Raw genomic sequence first — 16,468 nt, 5'->3', positions numbered from 1 at the left:
CAGCTTAGCTGAAGAATCTAGAAACCTCTGGCACAGAGGTGCAGAGGTGGTGGCCCGCGGACGTCTCTGCTCCTGTGTTCTGACTGGGTTGGTCCCACGGTACTGCACGGTCCTTTTTCTGATGTACTTGGCAATTACAGACTTTAAACAAATAAATTGGGCTATTTCACAGTAAAAGTCATATTTCTGGCTCCCGTGCCCCATCGAACACGAGCCAATACCTTCCCAGCTGTCCCCTCAGACACGCGTGCTCCACGGAGCCTCAGAGCCTGCGGTTCCCCACTGGCCTCCGCTGGTCCCCTTCGTCGGCGTCTTGGCCTGAGGGAATGCACGAAGCCCCCAGAAGAGCACCGCGTGCAAGGTCAGTGTGGGATAAACATCCTCTTCCTCTATCTCTGTAGCACTGAGGCCAGCAGAGCACCCTGTGCCACTGGGGAGGGGCTGGTCCTCCCCACCCCCCTCCACGTGGCCTCAGTACATGTGATTGGAGCCTGGGGTGGGTTTGGTGTTTAGGCCTCTGATAGGTGCCTAGAGGTCAGGAGGCCCAGCCGTTGACCAGAAGGTCCCGCAGCTCGATTCTGGATGGATGGACCAGCCGTGAAGCCAGCTCACTCTGGGTTCCACCATGGGCTTATCCCCCCGAGTCGCGCCTCGGCCGAGTACCCCCACATCAACCTCCCCAAGTGCTCTGGCTGCCTCAGACAGCGAAGCCGCCCGCAGCCTCCTCTTAGCCCTGGGGAGGGTGGGGGAGGGGCAGGAGGAGAAGGGTTCTTGTTGGGCATTCACAGAGCTGTGAAGCAGCTCTGGGTTGGACCCAGCAGCAAAGCCGGACCAGGAAGGAGAACAAATCGCCAAGAGCCGCCTGGAGCCTCTGCACGTAGGTGCGTCATTCCCACCGTGCTCCCGAGAGCCTCTTTGTAACATCCGACTGCATTAAACGCTCGACCGGGAAAATGGAACTTATTTCAAAGGCTCAGGTATTCCACATCTAGGGCAGGCGATGCTGCTCTAAATTTCCCACGCACAGAGCACTTTTGCTGTTGGGTAGGTTGCAGATCTTATGACAGAAGCTAGTGAAAATGTTACCAGCTGTAAACTTTATCTTACTGGTGAAGTGTCTATTATGCAGCTAAAAACATGTAGTTAAGAGGCCCTGACCTTCAACGGCTGGTAGCAACGAGTCTTAGGCGGTGAAAACAATGACATTATGTCTCTTCCACCAAAGAGATGATGTTCTTTGTACAGCCAATTACTGGCCACAGATTCTGTCCCAGCCTCGGGCACTGCAGAATAAAGAGGGACACCAGTCCTCCAGTGCTGCCATCGCTGAAATCACTTGGGTCCTCGTCTGACTTTTTCCAGAGGGTTCTGCCTGTGCCTTTAGAATCCCCAGTCTTCATTAGTGGGGAAGACATTCGATTTCTAGGAAATAGCGAAAATCTTTTAGGTTAAGTCTGGTGGACAAGTCACTAGTCAAGCCAGGAGATTCCATTCTGGTCATTAACTGGACATGTACTAGGTGTGTTGACCATGCAAGGCTCTGAGCTAGGGGCTGGGGAGGCAGCGACTCGCACGACCCCATTCCTGCCCTCCAAGGGCTGAGGGTCCTTCGGACTTCTCAGGGGGGACTCTGAAGTAGAGCTCTACGACCTCCATGCCACGGCTGCACGTCTGGAGTAAGGAAGGGATGGCTCCTGGGGACCCGTCAGGGCAGACAGCGCTCATGTGGATGCACAGTGCGGATGTTTATTTAAAGTTGGCCTCGTTCCTTTCTTCGCTGAAGTTTCGATGCAGAGCTGGAGTCTGCGACTTTAAGAACCACCATTTGTTAGTTTCCTAAATCTGGTAGAGGCTTTGTATCTGGGCTAGGAAATTTTCACAAGAACCTAAATCTCAAGTCGATTTGTGATGAATTAGCATACCAAAATTAGCTTAAAGTGCACTTAGTGGATGCGTTACTGCAAAAGGAATCTGTCTAACCAGAGTATTTCTAAATTTATGAAATTGAAATGCACTTCAGGTTGCCGAGAAGTCTAAATCTGTCAAAGTCACAGGGCTGGAGGCAGGTCGGTGGCAGAGATCTGAAGTCAGGTCCACCGAAATGAATTCGAGAGCCTGTGCAATGAACCCCAGGGCCCCCTTGCACCCAGGTACAGCCCTTCCCAGCAAAGGGAGCTCCGACTTCAGCAACGCCTCCCCCCGCCCCCCCCCCGCCCCCATGCTGTCCCCTTGGAAACAATCTTAAATGTGAGAATAAGGTGAAGGTGAATTGAAACCTCATCCCAACCTCTGCAGAGGTGTTAACTAAAAATTAACTCGTTAAGTGATAACTAAGCCCTCTGGCATCTCAAACGATTTGTCCTCTGGGCGCACTGCATTCTGACCAGAGGCCCTTGGAAGCCCCCAAATGCTCCAGCCTCACCGCTCTACCTGGGAAGTGACCAAAGCAAGGCTGAGGCCTGTGGACCAGGGGCCTGTTCAGAATGGTGCCCGAGGCCCGGCCTTGTCTCCTTTCCTCCTAAGTTGTCTGCTGTCCTCACTTTCAAATTATTGGAAGGGTTCCCAGAGCTGCGATTCCCGTCCCTTAACCGCCTCGAAGTGGACGGACTTCCCGCAGCAATTCCTCCCGACTTCGCGGCTCTGTAAAGTGCCAGCCCTGCAGCTTTTTAGGGTCCCGCCACCTCCTGCCGGAGAAACCGAGGGCCAGAGAGGGGCTCGCGGTCTCACGGACTGCTGGCGGCAGGAGCCAACCCCAGTCTTCTGAGCACGCGGCATGCGCACGACACACACACACACGACGCAGAGCGACGCCGGCTGCGTTCGTCCCTTTGCTTTGCTCTCGTTTTATTTTCCTGTCAGGTCTGCCGCTGACTACACTCCGTGGGCATCAGTGCCCACGGACGGCGTTCGAGCGGACTTGGCCCTGTTCCTATGTTGCTTGGTTTCCGAGCCTTGGTCTCTTTGCCTGAAAAATGGGACAAGTCGCATTGGCTCAGAAGGCTGTTGCGAAGGTCAGAGGATGTAGCATGGAAAGGCAGAGTGCTTGTCCCGTGGCGACTCTGCAGGTCGTCATCCTTGGCAGGTGGTGGAGACTTGGTCATCTTAGTGGCTCCCACATTCGTTCGGGTGTGTGGCACAGAGTGGGTGTTTGGGGACTGTCTACTGAATAAATGGATAAATGTGTGAATGGATGTGATTTGGGGATCCTGACGCATCTCTGGTCTTCCAGTTTTCTGCTGTCCTTGCTCTGTCTCTTATAAAGTCTTTATTCAAGTGATCCTTGTTCATCGACTCAATCAATCAGTTAAAAAAGTTATTATGTCACTGTTACGTGCAAAACTACTATCGATACTGTTGATTACTAGTAAGAGCTAGTATTTCTAAGCTCTGACCATATTCCAAGAATTGTGCCTCGTATTTGTCAAAGATTTTGTCATTACTCTTCACAGTGTCCCGCTGAGGGATGTATCAGTCAGCTGGTGCCATGGTAATGTTCTGTAATAACACTCCGAAACTCAGCGACTTACGAACATTTCCCCCGCTTGCTCCTGTGTCCACGGGTCAGCCAGGGCAGCGCTGAGTCTAACCGTAGGTGGGGTGACTCGGCTCCAGGCTGCTAGCCGAGTTCAGGTGTGGTCCGCACGGGTTCATTCTGGAGCCGTGCTGGAAGAGGCAGCAGCTTCTCGGGACAGGTTCTTCTCACCGTGGACCACCAGAGCACAAGACAGCAGGCCCAGCCCTGCGACACACTTCAAGCCTCTGATTTCGTCACGTTCCCTCAACTCTCATGGTCTAAAGCAAGTCAAAGGGCCAAGTCCAAAGTCAAGGAATGAGGGAGTATATCCCATGCACTATGAGGATGCAGAAGCGTGATTCCCCCATGGGATCGATAACTCCATCTACTGATGGTAGGTGCTGTTATAAGCTGCAAGCGACACACAGAAATAAAGAAGTGACTTACCCAAGGCCACTCAGTTAGCTAGTAGATGTGGGGAAGTAGGGTTTGCATCCAGGCAATTTAACTTTAGAATTATGGAGGCCTAAGAGCGTGCATATGGGGAGGGGATATTTGTTTTCTCAAATTATCTGCCTTTTTTTCACCCCTTAGCTGCCAATATCGTGTTGGCACTAACCTCTCTCACAGTCACACACCCATCTGTCCATCCATCCGCTCATTCGTACGTGTCTGTGGTTGGGGTGTTCCAACGACTCTCCAGATTAACAGGCTCGAGTGTAATTCTTGGGCAATTTTTTTTTTTTTGAAATTAGCATGGGAGGGGGCAGATTGCCTTCCAGTTGATCTCAGGCACTTGTATGAATACCTTTGGGAAGTCCCTGGTAGAATTCGTATCAAAGCTGCACCGCAATTTTGCTTTAAAACAATTTGCTCCATGTCGACCGCGACTTCTGACACCTGAATTTGAAAGTGATCTGGGTGGGCCCAGTGCCATCGCCATAACGGAGTCATGTGTTTACTTGGAGGGCGGAGGGGAAAGACGGGGCACTGTGGCTGTGGGACGATGTTCCACATTCCCTTACTGGAGGGGACTTCCCCCTCGGCGTTTCCATAGGACCTTCCCCGTGTTTGCTTAAACCCGACGCGCACGGTCCGACAGCTGCCTGGCCCTGGGCCTTCCTCGCAGACGCATGCACAACCAGGCCCTTCAACAGCTCCCTGCTCTGTGTCCCCGATGCAATTAATTGAGTATATAAACCACTGAAAGGAAGGCTTTTCTTGGGAGCTAATAAATAAGCCCCAAAGCCACAGCGTGTGTAAGACCTTGAAAAATGGCATCATCATCTATGGGGAATTATGAACCCTGCAAAAAGCGGCCCATTGTATTTTCAGAAAAAGGTTTTTGTTTAAAAAAATAATAATGAAAAAAAAATCGCCATGCGGAGTCTATGTGGAAAAAGCAATCTGGTCTGAGATTCAAAGGCTAGTCTCTGCTGCATTAATCTTTCTCTGTCGATTTTATGTAAGAGGTATTATTTGCAGAAAAACAAGATACGGTTTTGAAGAATTCCCCTTTCATGCTATCTTCCCATCTGCATTTGTAATCCTCCGAGTGTGACCTCTGCATTAATTTCCATGGATGCTGAGCAGCAGTTGACAACCTCTGGGCAGGTTAGCATCTCTGGGGGATGAGAGAAAGCCTCGAGCAAAAAAGATCACGTAGTTCAGAAAAAGAGGGAAAAGGAGCAAGGGACCCTTCAGGAAGCATCCCCAGCCACGTGGGGCACTCTGGTTTAGCAAGCACTTTCCACTCCACTTCAGGTCGCGTTAAGTACCAGGGTGCTGGACATGACAGTCAAAAAGCTGTGTGACCGCAGACAAGGGGTCTTCGCTGCCCCTTGGTCTTTTTCCCTGAGAGGCTGGGCTTGGTGTTCTAAGCGCCGCTTGAATCGAGTCTTCCAGAATTCAGAGTGTCTTTTCTTTAACTAATGGCGTCTTCAGTGCAGAACGCGGGCAGTAGACCACTGGTGCCTCTTCCGCCACTTCGTGCAGCCCAGGTGGTTTCCTGGAGCAGCCGCCTCCAGGCCACTGCAGCGGGCAGTGGCGCTCAGGTCCCGCCGAGCCCTGCCTCCTGGTCAAAGCAAACATGCTGGGCCTAAGAGCCCGGGGAGGCTTCGCCGGACGCAAAAATACAACAGAGGGCGCAGGACCCACCAGCGCCGTGGCCTTGAATGTCAATGCCTGTGGGCTGGCTGCAGACCGCCAAGTTCGTTAAAAATGTCTCTGGCCGGGTGTCACCGGCAGACTTTAGGGGTCTCGGTTTGCTTTCTTTTTGGAGCCACCGCATCTCGCAAACGGTGTTTACTTGAGAGGGGAGGGGGCGGGGACCAGACCCACCGCTCGGCGCACACGCCTTGATCTCACATTCCAGACTCGAGCTGATGTGTGTCAGCGCGACACGGGGCGGGGGGAGGGCCCTCTTCGGATGTTTCCTTCGCCGTCCGCACGTCACTCCCAAACTTTTCCTCTCTGCGCTCGGGGAGTCAGGTCGACGCGCCCTGGATGCGGGGCTGGAGGCGCGGGGCTGGGCGCGCTCCCGCGGAGACAGAGCCGCAGAGGCCCCCGGGCTGGACTCGGGTTTCTCAGGTACAAGTTGGGTGCCGGGCGCGGGGGTGGGGGCGGCGAGGAGCGGCGGGCGTCTGGTCCCGGGCTCGGGGCTCCGGCGCCCCTCTGCTTTCCCGCCGGGCGCCGGCGGCGGCGGCCGGGGCTGGGCGTAGGGAGTCCGGGCCGGCGGAGCCTGCGCGCAGCCTCCCTCCCCGCGGCGCCGGCGGCCCAGGCAGACAATGAACTTGCGAGCAGCCGAGCCGAGGCAGGTTTGGGCCCGGCGCCCCTCGGCTCGTTCTCGCCATGGCTACTGCGGTCCCCAGAGAGGGGGGGTCCCTTTGCCGCCGGTCCCAGCCGCGCTCCGAGCGCTCTGCGCGCCGGGGACACCCGGGAAAGGGCTGCCGGGCCGCGCCGCTGGGGCTCGCACGCCCCTCCCCGGCTCAGAGGATGCAGCCGGAGACCGGGGACTGGGGACCTGGCGATGGGATGGCGGCGCTGCGGACAGCCGGAGGCCTGCGGGGGGCGCGCGCCGCGGGGAGGCTCGGGCCGGCGGTGCCGAAGGACGGTCCCAGAGTCAGCCCCCCGCGCCTCCCCGCTCCGGGAGCTGCAGGCGGAGGACGGACGGACAGACCGACGCTTGGGCTGCGCGAGCGCGCGTAGGGTGCTGGGGGCGGTGGTGGTGCAGGGATCCCCCAGCCTTGCGCTCTGCTTCCCCGCGCACTTGGAGGAAGTTTCCAGGAGCGGCCCGAGGCAGGTGGGTGGGCATGCGTCACTCTCTCCCCGGCTCCCGCCCGGAGCCACCTCGGGACCCCCGGCGCCAGTGTCACGGCCGCCCCGGACCGAGGAGGTCGGGGGTGGGTGGGGCGGGGTGGGGGTGGGGGTCCCAGACGCGCAGACGCCCGAGAGACAGGGTTCCGGGGGTGGGGACCTCGGGGGCGGGCCCGGGAGGAGACGGGGGCGCGGCTGGGCCCCGAGCGGCCTGAACTTTTGCTCTCGGCTCCCTCGCGGCCGCCGCCATCCGCCCTCTGCTCGCTCCCTGCGCGGGGCCGCGGTTCCGGGGGCGGCGAGACTCGGGAGTTGCCGGCGCTGCCCGCGGCCGCCGGCCTGGGAGCGGCGAGCCCTGCGCGGCAGGTCTGAGTGGCGCGGCGGGGTGGCGGGGCAGCGGGGAGCAGGGGGCGACGGTGGCGATCGTGATGGAGCGCGAGTCTGCGGGGCTGCGTATACGCGTGGAGAGGATGCGGTGGCTGTGGGAGGATGGGGGGCGGGTCGTGGCGCAACGGACCCCCTTGGAGGCCCCCCGGGAGCCGCCCGGGACCGCGGGCTGGAGGCGTCCGGGCCCAGGGAACCTCGCTTTTGGGGGAATGAATGGAGAGCGGTGGGAGCGCCTTCCGACCGCTCCGTGCGACCCGATTGGCCGGCGTGCGCGCGCGTGTGTGCGTGTGTGTTTGGGACTCGGAGCCACCTGGGTCCTGGGCGCGGCCGCTTGACCGCCCCGTCGCGGTCCGGGTGCCCAGTTGCCCTCCCTGCCTGCACGGCCGGAGCGGCGGGTGTAGACACTGAAGGCTGGAGGCTCCTTTACGTAAACAGCTGCTGGCGGCTGACCGTCCGCGCCTCGCGTGGGCAGGTTCGAGGAGGAGGCGGCCAGGCGGAGGGTGAGGCTGAGACCTACTCCTCGTGCCCCCATCTTCCCGTCCCCGGAGCCCCTCGCTGTGTTCACGTTGGGTGAGTTAATGGCACGGAGTTTTCGGGAATGAAGTTCTATCTCCAGAAAGCCCCAGGATGCCCCGGGACTGCTTGGGGCGCAGAATTCAGTGAGGCCGAGCAGGGGGCTCGCTCTGGTTCTGGGATTCCCGGCTGTGCCTCTCTCCGCTGCTCATTATCACCTGCGGTCCCCATGAGGACAGCCACCTGGCGTTGGAGCAGAAAGGTAGGCTACCGACATCTGCACCCCGCGAGGGCCCAAGGAGGAAACCGAGGCGTGGAGATTTGCGGGGAGTTTCTCTAAGACCCTCCCACAGCATTCTCCGTCCCCGGCTTTTCTACCCCCCCCCCTCCCCCGCCGCAACGTTGCAAAATCAGGAACCCTTCCTTCCAGAGCATGACACTTTCTAATTTTTACAAACTGTATGTCGAATCAGGATGTCCTGATGGATACACACTACAGATCATATACGATTTTGTTTAAGAGCATGGGAATAAAAATGCTTTTTAATTAGGTAGTTTTTATCAAATAAGTTTTTCTCTCCAATACTAAAAATTGGGAGGAAAATATTCTTGCCTCCTGCTGGATGGAGAGACAGAGCCAGCAGGGGAGCGGCCACCCTGGGCTCCCTGTAGGTGCTCAGAATGGGTCTGCAGGCCAGGTCTGCCCACCAAGGTCCAGCTGCCCAGGAGAACCACCCGAGGGCCTTCTGAAGGAAATCAACCATGTCTTCTTGTCTTTTCCCTCTGAGCAAGGCAGGATGGCAGTAAGCTGGCTTGTGGATGAAGCAAGCAGGGTTAATTCATCCAGGATATGGGATGGGGGCCAGCGGGGCGTGGGGCGGGGGGCGGAGAGGAGGCGCGTCTGCCCGCGGTGGATCGCTCGTGTGCCTTGCTTTTCTTTGGCTGTCAGAGCTTGTGAGGCCTGAGCTGCTGTCTAGGCCCAGGACCCCAGCTCTGTCACTGTGCTGCCGTGACGGGACCCCGGCTCTGTCACGGTGCTGCCGTGAGGGCTACCGTTCCTGCAGCCTTCTCGTTCTCTCTTGTTGCTGCCCTGGCCTGGGGAGGTGACACATTTGGTTCTCCACATGCCTGAAAGAGAGAAGACGAATCTTGCATCCGGAAGAGGCAATGTTTGCAGGAAAGGTTGGGAAAGGGACTCTGCTTATTTGGTGTTTAGAGAAAAGCAGAGAAGAGACTCTCAGATACCATCTGGGCCACAGGAGTCCCAGGGCCTTTGACCCTGCACTAGCAGAAGCTTTATAGAAGTGCCGGGTTCTGATTAGATTGTGGTTGTCCAGGGCCATCAAGGTCCTAGCTGAAAGCTGCCCTTGCTAGCGCAGAGGGATGGGGAGAGGAGGTTGGAGCTGCCCTGAACAGGTAGATGAGCCCGTGCTGTACCTGTAGGAAGCAGCTTTGACTCAGCTTCAGCCAGCTGGAGAAAACCAGACTTGGTAGAGTTTGTTAATTTTCAAGAGAATTCTCAAGCTTGGATATTAAAGTGTGGGCTCCAATTCTAGGAGTAGGGCAGAGGTTAGGCGAGTGTACTGGCAGGTGGTCTGAGGCTTGACACCTGGCTCTTTGTTTGTATACTGGGAAGAGTATCCCACCAGCAGAGAAATGTGACCCACGGATCACACCCCCTGAGGGCCCACGGACTAAGAATTGACAGATGCCCATCGTGTCTACAGCCATGTGCCAGGATCCTTCATTTGCTTGTGGGTCTTGCATTCACTCAATAGCTATTCGACAATTCCCATCTTATGGGAAGTAACACTCTGCATAAAACTTCTCAAATAATTTTATTTAGCAAATAGATCCCTCGGTCGAGCACCTGGGGATGATACAATGATAAGGCAGACGTGGTCCCAGCCCTCGAAGGAGGGGAGCGGACAGAAATGCCTGTGCCAGGTGGACACGTGAGCTGTGAGCTGTGTTGAGAGCTGGGAAGGACGGCACAGCAAGAGGAAGTGCCTGGGACGGGCGGGCAGCAGGGGACGAGCCTCCTTTGACAGATGTGGAAACTGAGGCTCGCAGCAGTAGGGTGACTTGCCCAAGGTCGCACGCCTGGTCAGTGGACAGTCAGGCCAGGTCTTCCATCCCCGGCTCCTGGGCCGGCTGCTTCTTCCCAGCAGGCCGGGCCGAAACATGCGGGAGTCTCCAGAACGGACGCTCGCTGTGGTCGGCAGCTCTGCTTTTCCCGTGCACGTGCCCAGACCCTCTCCCCTTCCTCGTGCCTCGGCAGGCCCGGGGTCGCACAGATGCCACTTGCATGCAGCCCATTTGTATGAGAGAGAGAGAGAGAGAGAGAGAGAGAGAGAGAGAGAGAGAGAGAGAGAGAGAGAGAGAGAAGTCCACTTAAGTTCTAAAGGTAGAAACTTTTTAAAAAGTAGCAGCTGGTATGAGAATGTCATTTACGTGAGCGGTCGGTCAGCGGCATGTGAGCCTGAAGTGATGCCGCCAGGCACTGGCGACAATGATGTACCCTGTTTTCCCTTCTGGTCTGTAGCTGGGCTGCTCAGGAAGAATGCCGAGTTACTTCCATGGGTACCTCTGATCCTGTTCTGTGAATCGAGAGATTGCGTTCTCACCTGGCTGACCAGGTATTGGGAGGCTGGGCATTTTGACTTGCACAATGTATTTTCTTGTTGTTCTCAAGTGCTAGGGTCTGATTCCCTTCCTGAGACGCCCCTCCTTTAAATAAAGCACTGGGACGAGATGATTTACATGCAGACCTGTGTTTTCGCAGCATGAAACGAAGCATAAAGGTGCCAGTCGTCTAGTTAGCGTATTCAGCCCAGATATTCAGGAAGAAAAGTCAAGGTTTCGTGTTGATTTGGGCCAATATAGGATTATTTTAAGTACAGGGGTTGGGGAGGAAGACACTGAGCTCCTGCTGGTTCCAGCCGGCCCTGTGCCAGGCAGGTCAGACAGGTGTCCCCTTTTGTCTCCATGAGAGGGCAGGGAGGCCCTTGGAGATCACACAGACCAAGCTGCTAGCCTGTGCCTCCGGAGGAAGGAGGGACGTGGGAGGGGCGGAGCAGAGCAATAATAGAGCTCCAGAAAGGGAGGGCGGGTGTGACCCAGCACCTGCAAGCTGGGGGAGGTGCTCAGTCTCTCTGCTGATTTCAAAAGGGTTGCGGAGGAAACTCGAGCAACGTCTTTCATCATTGGCAGCACATGCAGTATTGACATGTTCCCCCCGGGGTGCCACCCTGGGCTAGGTACGTGGGGACAGAGTCAGCACGTGGCTGGGCTCTGAGGCAGCACTCAGATGAGGGGGCAGTGAGGGGCGAGGCGGCACGCCCCAGTCGCTTAATGCTGCTGGCAGACGCGCTGAGCCTGGGGGAGGTGCGGCGGGCGCCTGGCCGCAGTGGTCTAGGACGACTTCGCGCCTGGCTGGAGAGCTGAGGTCCTATGCTATGCGTGAGCTGACACCTGCAGGGGGCTCGGAGCAGCGCCTGGCATACAGTAAGCGCTCGATAAATGCTGGCTCTTCTGGCTTCCTTTAGCACTCATCACCAGGGGTGGGGGATATCTCTGAACTCCTTGAAGTGGCACGTGCAATTTTTATGTAGCTGAGCCTCTTTCTTGGAGGGTGTGTCTTCTAGTATAGTCTTCCTCAAAGGGCTGCTCTGACCCCTCATAAGGCTGGGCGCCCCAGAATGCCTTGGATTCTAGCCAGGTTTCCTTGGGCTGGTAGCTCCACTTTTTCAGGGTTGTTTCTTCATCGGTGCAGAGAGGGGGCCAGGTACCCAGCTGCCGATGGAGACGCTTTTTGCCGACATGGTGGACGGGTTGTGGGCCCGTTCGGCTGTGCGCCTGCCTGAGGCCGTTAAGCAGAGGGCAGAGCAGGCAGCTGTCACTGGGGATGTCCTGGGGTGGCTTTTGAGTGTCACATGCTGAGCTGCACTCTAAGTTCCAAAGAGTCCTGAGCAGGCAGGCGAGCAGGGGCCTCCTTGCCGGGCAGGCTCTCCCTCACACCTACTTTAGATCTGTAGAACTCATCCTAGTCCAGGCCTTTTGGGCCTTTGAAGAAAGCAAGGCTGGCAGATCCTCAAAAGCAGAGGTGTCATTATAATGGAAACTTGGCCGCCTTCCAGAATTGTGTTTGCGATGAAAATATTGAAACAGGCAGCCCTGTCACCCAGGTGCCTGGAAAATACCCCGACGTGGGCAAATAATTAGATACAGGCCGGGCGCAATTATTTTTTCCTACAATGTGCTGGAACGTGGTGGTTTCGCGTTTTTTTTTTCCTTGAAATGGAATATGTACCCGCTAGTTCGTTTTGCTCCTTGTGGTCAAAAATAAAAAATAAAAAAAAAATAAAAAAATAGCGGTGAGGCCTCTGAAGGGAAGGGCGGGCCCCGGGAGGCGGCAGTTCCCTCCCTCCCGGCGCGGTCCTGGGTCCCGGGGAAAGTTCTGGACCGCTCCGCTGTGCCCTCGCAGGGAGCTGCCCGAGGCCTGGGCCCCGGCATCTTTGCTAGGAGGCTGGAACCTGCATCTCAGCGTCTGAGAAGTCTCCAAAGGTGTATTATCATCCCAGGCCGTGTCAGAGGGGTCTGGCGGCCCTGGCCATCCTTCCCGACTCCCGTCCACTCGCTCCCGCGACGGAAGTGCGCGCGGCAGCCTCTGCGCTCCCAGCCAGCCCAGGGTCCGCTGCTGCCTCACCCGTGAGTTTTCAGCCTGAGTGCTGAATCCCAGAGACCCTTGTGGGGGCTGCACGGGAGGTGGGGGAACACGGGCACAAGGCCGACCCGGGTTCGAGTCCCTCCTGTGCTTCCCTGTTCCATTACCGTGACCCCGGGCAAGCGGCTTAATCCCCGTGTGCCTCAGTCTGCTCATCTGTAAAACTGGGTTGATAATCTCTACCTCGTAGTGTGGTTTGTGTATTAGAAATAGTACAATTTAGGGATCGGAGGAGCTCCTCATGTTGAACCCCTCTTTCCCGGCTGAGGTCTAGTGTGGAGAGAGAGGGGAGGAGGAAGGTGGATGAAGAGAAAAAGGTGCCGTTCGCTCCTCACCGGAGTTGTGTTGGAGAAAGTGGGCAAGTGGACCTTGCGATCCCGAGCTGAGGACCGGGCGGTCAGGCTGACTGGCCTGCCGGGTCACGGGCAGCGTGGGAAAGCCGCGTCCTCTGCTGGGGCAGCCAGCAGCGTGACATGCCTGGTGTCTCAGGGAGAGGGCGAGGCCGGCCTGCGTGTGCCCAGGGCCTCCTTCCACACACCGCCAGGTGCAGACCCGGGAAGACTCAGGCGGGCGGAGCTCCCCCCAGCGGAAGGGACCATCAGGAGTGACTGTCACGTGCTGAGCCCAGGCCTGGCCTGTGGGGCGGGGTCGGCCAACGGTGGCAGTTAGATGTGCTGTGGATGAAGACAGCTGGGCACTGAGATCGGACAGCGAGGCCCATCATCTGTGTCGCTGTCTGCGAGTCATCGCCGGACTGAGGCAGGGGCTGGCCGTGGACACGAGGCTGCCTTCCAACTTCACGGCTGCACTCGGAGGCGCAGCGGGGCCCACCTGGTCCCCCCCATGCGGCCCGAACCTTCGTCGGCCCCTGCGATGCTCTCCCCCGAGAACCTTCTGGAAGCCTTTGCCAGTAACTTAGCGTCTCTGCCACGCCTCCCTCCTCCCATCCAAGTGTTCCCTTCCTCCTGTGCGATTCTACTCTATTTGAACTCAAGCTCGAACCTGTCCCACTGTATGCCACGTTCTAGTTTCCCGGGTGCCATCTGTTTGCCCGACCTGGTGTCCCCCCCGTTCTCCAGGGGCGGAGGGCGTCTGTGGGGCCCACTCATGGCTGGGCCTACACATAGCGATGAGAGTTCATCATCTGTTGAATTAATGCATCAGTTCGATGCAATTCTTCGAAAGCCTTTTCCTCCCGGAGAAAGGGCGTCACGGATTTCACGTGGGCTCTGGGCGTGTACCCAGAAGTGAGAAAAGGGTCCCCGGTTTGGTAGCGTGGTACAGGAGAGTTAACACTTGTCGCTAAACTTCTGGAGGAATCAAGAGCATAAAGGAATAACCTTGGATTTCATGGCATTAGGTTTTTGGGCTGTTAAAAGAGAGTAACCACGGTTTTTTTTGCGTGTGTTTTGAGAGTCTTGGGGGAAACATTATGGACGTTTGGTTGGTGTTTCAGAAACATAAGCAGGAGCCATCTACTCGGGCCTGAAATGTGGGGCTGGTAACGTTGCTTATCACGGGTAGAAGTAGCTTGTCCTTCGGTTCCACGTGCCTTTGTTTGGAATGTAAATATTTGCGTTAAAAATATAAAGTATGTCATGACAGGTATTTACAGGGACCACAATTTCCCACCCAAAAAGTCAGACTGTTGGTCTCCAGAGAGTCGTTTCCTCTGATTCGCGAACCTGTTTGTATGAAGAGTCTTTGAGTGCGCACCCGGAGCCACACACGCGTGTGCGGGAGGAATTCCGGGGGTCCGGAGAGCGGGGCTGCCCCTGGAACTGGGCTGAGGGCTTGTCGTGCCCGATGTCCGCTTCTCATGCCGTCTGCTAAGTCGTGGCCACGCCGGGGAGGGCGAGGTTTGGGCTGAGGTCCCCTAGGGTGCTCTGGCCCCTGCTGTCCTCTGTTTACGGACATCCAGACGGGGGCTGCAGCGGGCTCATCTCTGTGTCGTGTAAGCAGATGCTGGATTTCAGAATTGCTGTTGCTTTAGGAAGGTGTTGAGAAGGATTGGGGGGCGGGGGGTGGGGGGATGGCATCACTGGCCTTTCTATGGTCTGGTGGAGGGAGCAGAGGGTCCTCGTTTCTGGTTCAGCTCGGAGGGCCTGTGGAGAATGTCTTCCTCCTTCGATTCCTGGGAGCAGTTTAGCTTTTACAATTTTCCTCAGAACAGCCCAGATTCACCAGACACTTGCTGGAGGCAGAATGTCGCCACTTCTGGTCTCCGCCGCCTCTCTTGAGTGAGAGACCGGGGCCTCGCAGGGCTGGGCCGGGGCCTCTGCTCCCGGCGTCACTGCGTAGGTGTGTTGGGGGAAAAAGTTGTGTTTGAAACTCTCTGTGACAGCTCTCAAAGCCAGGCTTGCCCCCCACCGGGCAACCTCCCTGTTATCACAGGGTGAGAGGCAAATGGGACCAGGGTGCAAGCAGGGTCCTGACGGGGTGGAGGCCCCTGCGGTGGCCCCTGGTGGGCCGGTGTCTCTTTGTCCCAGCCGGCGGGAGGCCCGCCACACGCCATTGCCTCGGCGCTGAGACTGGTCCAGGTAGCAGGACCCTCCCCTCCTGCTTGCCTGTCTCCACCTCGCAAATGGCACGGCTGTGGGAGTGCCAGTCATCTCTCTGCTGGGGAGCCCTTCCTTGGGGTGCTAGGAAGCTGAGCCCCACCCGGGAGAGGACGTGAGGCAGGGGGCGGTCCCAGGGAACAGGAGTGGGGAGCTGGGTTCTGGCCCCCTGACCCGCCTTCCAGTGTTCAACATGGAACTCGCCCTCTGGGCCCGCCCTTTGACCCACCAGTGAACATGCCTCATGTGAAAGAAACATGCCCGGCCTTAGGAATGGGGCGTCCTCAGGAAGGGCCGTCTTCCTGTGTGCCGGGGTGTTCTCGGACCGTGGGAAACTTCCGATCGCCTGTCTTGTGGTCATCTTTAGCTAGACCCGTGGTGCTGTGACCTTCCCGTATTCTCTGTCACAGTTCTTAATGAAGATACGATGTTCCAGAAATCCCCGCCCAACCCCGCATCAGGCCGCTAATTCAAGTTCACTATTTTGAAAGTCAGAGGAAATAGCCGCTTGTAGGACCCGCCAAACTTGCCTGAGAAAGTTCGCAGCAGGAACGAATGATGAAGGATGAAAGGAGGGACCAGCCGCACGTTTCTGCCGTCCTGACTTTGAAGAGCTATTTATACCCGCTCGCTCGACAGGAGTTTCAGTGAGGAATTCGATATGGAAAGATGCAAAGGGGACCTCCTCATCAGAATGACCTTCCCAGTCAAAACCAAGTAACAAGTGAAACAAACTACTAACAAACGAAACAAACCCATTTCCCCCACCGGTGGACAGTTGAAAATCCAGGGATCTTTTGCATGGGACAGAATTTAGCTCAGAGAATAAAAATGACGTATAAATAGTAGATGAAACCTTGGTTGCCCTTTGAATGGTAGAAAACATATTTTCTTTCGGCTGTTAAAACTGAAACAAATCAATAGCACAACGCCGGCCTGCCCCCTGCTGAGCCGGCAGATTTTTTGGTTTATGGAAGAAGGAGGTTTGTCCACCAAAAACCAGCTTCGTACCTTTGGGTCAGTTATTGACCTGCAGAACCATTTAGGGAAGTGTGTGTATATTTATTCCACAATGTTTTCCTCTGATTTAGTTTTAAAAATTGTGGAATAGATTTTTTTGTTCGTTCAACTTATTCTTTTTCTTTATTAGGATATAATTCACATACTGTACAATTCACCCATTTATATCGTCCAGTGGTTTTTAATATATTCACAGATAAGGGTAACCAGCACTACATTCAATTGTAGAACAATTCGTCATATCAAAAGGAAACCCTTTACCCGCTAGCGATCGGCCCCCTATCTCCCCATTCACTGCCCACTCCGTCCCCCTCCCATAAGCAACCAGGCATCTACTTTCTCTATCAGTTTCTCTATTCCGGACTTCATACGAACAAAATCATATAATACGTGTTTTATCGTGACTGACTTCTAGAACGCTTTCAAGGTTCATCCATG

The 16,468-nt window shown here is 56.3% G+C and overlaps 1 protein-coding gene across 9 annotated transcripts in view; it reads left to right on the top strand.

Moving 5' to 3' along the window:
• CHST15 (carbohydrate sulfotransferase 15) overlaps positions 1–16,468 on the top strand; it is an 88,707-nt gene that overhangs the window by 15,136 nt on the left and 57,103 nt on the right. For 2 of the 9 annotated variants that reach the window (XM_016155165.2, XM_036222370.1), the window contains exon 1: positions 5,936–6,103. The exons of 2 other annotated variants lie outside the window; for them this stretch is intronic. The gene's annotated coding sequence lies outside the window, so the exon portion shown is untranslated. Of the gene's footprint in view, positions 1–5,934; positions 6,104–6,659; positions 6,816–7,120; positions 7,193–7,267; positions 7,989–16,468 lie in introns of those variants that run through there. 5 more of the 9 variants (XM_036222369.1, XM_016155218.2, XM_016155208.2 and 2 more) reach the window with 5 other exon arrangements.

This window comes from Rousettus aegyptiacus, unplaced genomic scaffold (genome assembly GCF_014176215.1).
Source record: "Rousettus aegyptiacus isolate mRouAeg1 unplaced genomic scaffold, mRouAeg1.p scaffold_m13_p_6, whole genome shotgun sequence".
NCBI lineage: Eukaryota > Metazoa > Chordata > Mammalia > Chiroptera > Pteropodidae > Rousettus > Rousettus aegyptiacus.
Note: the sequence above shows the minus strand (reverse complement) of the source record. Positions and strands in the feature narration are given on the sequence as shown.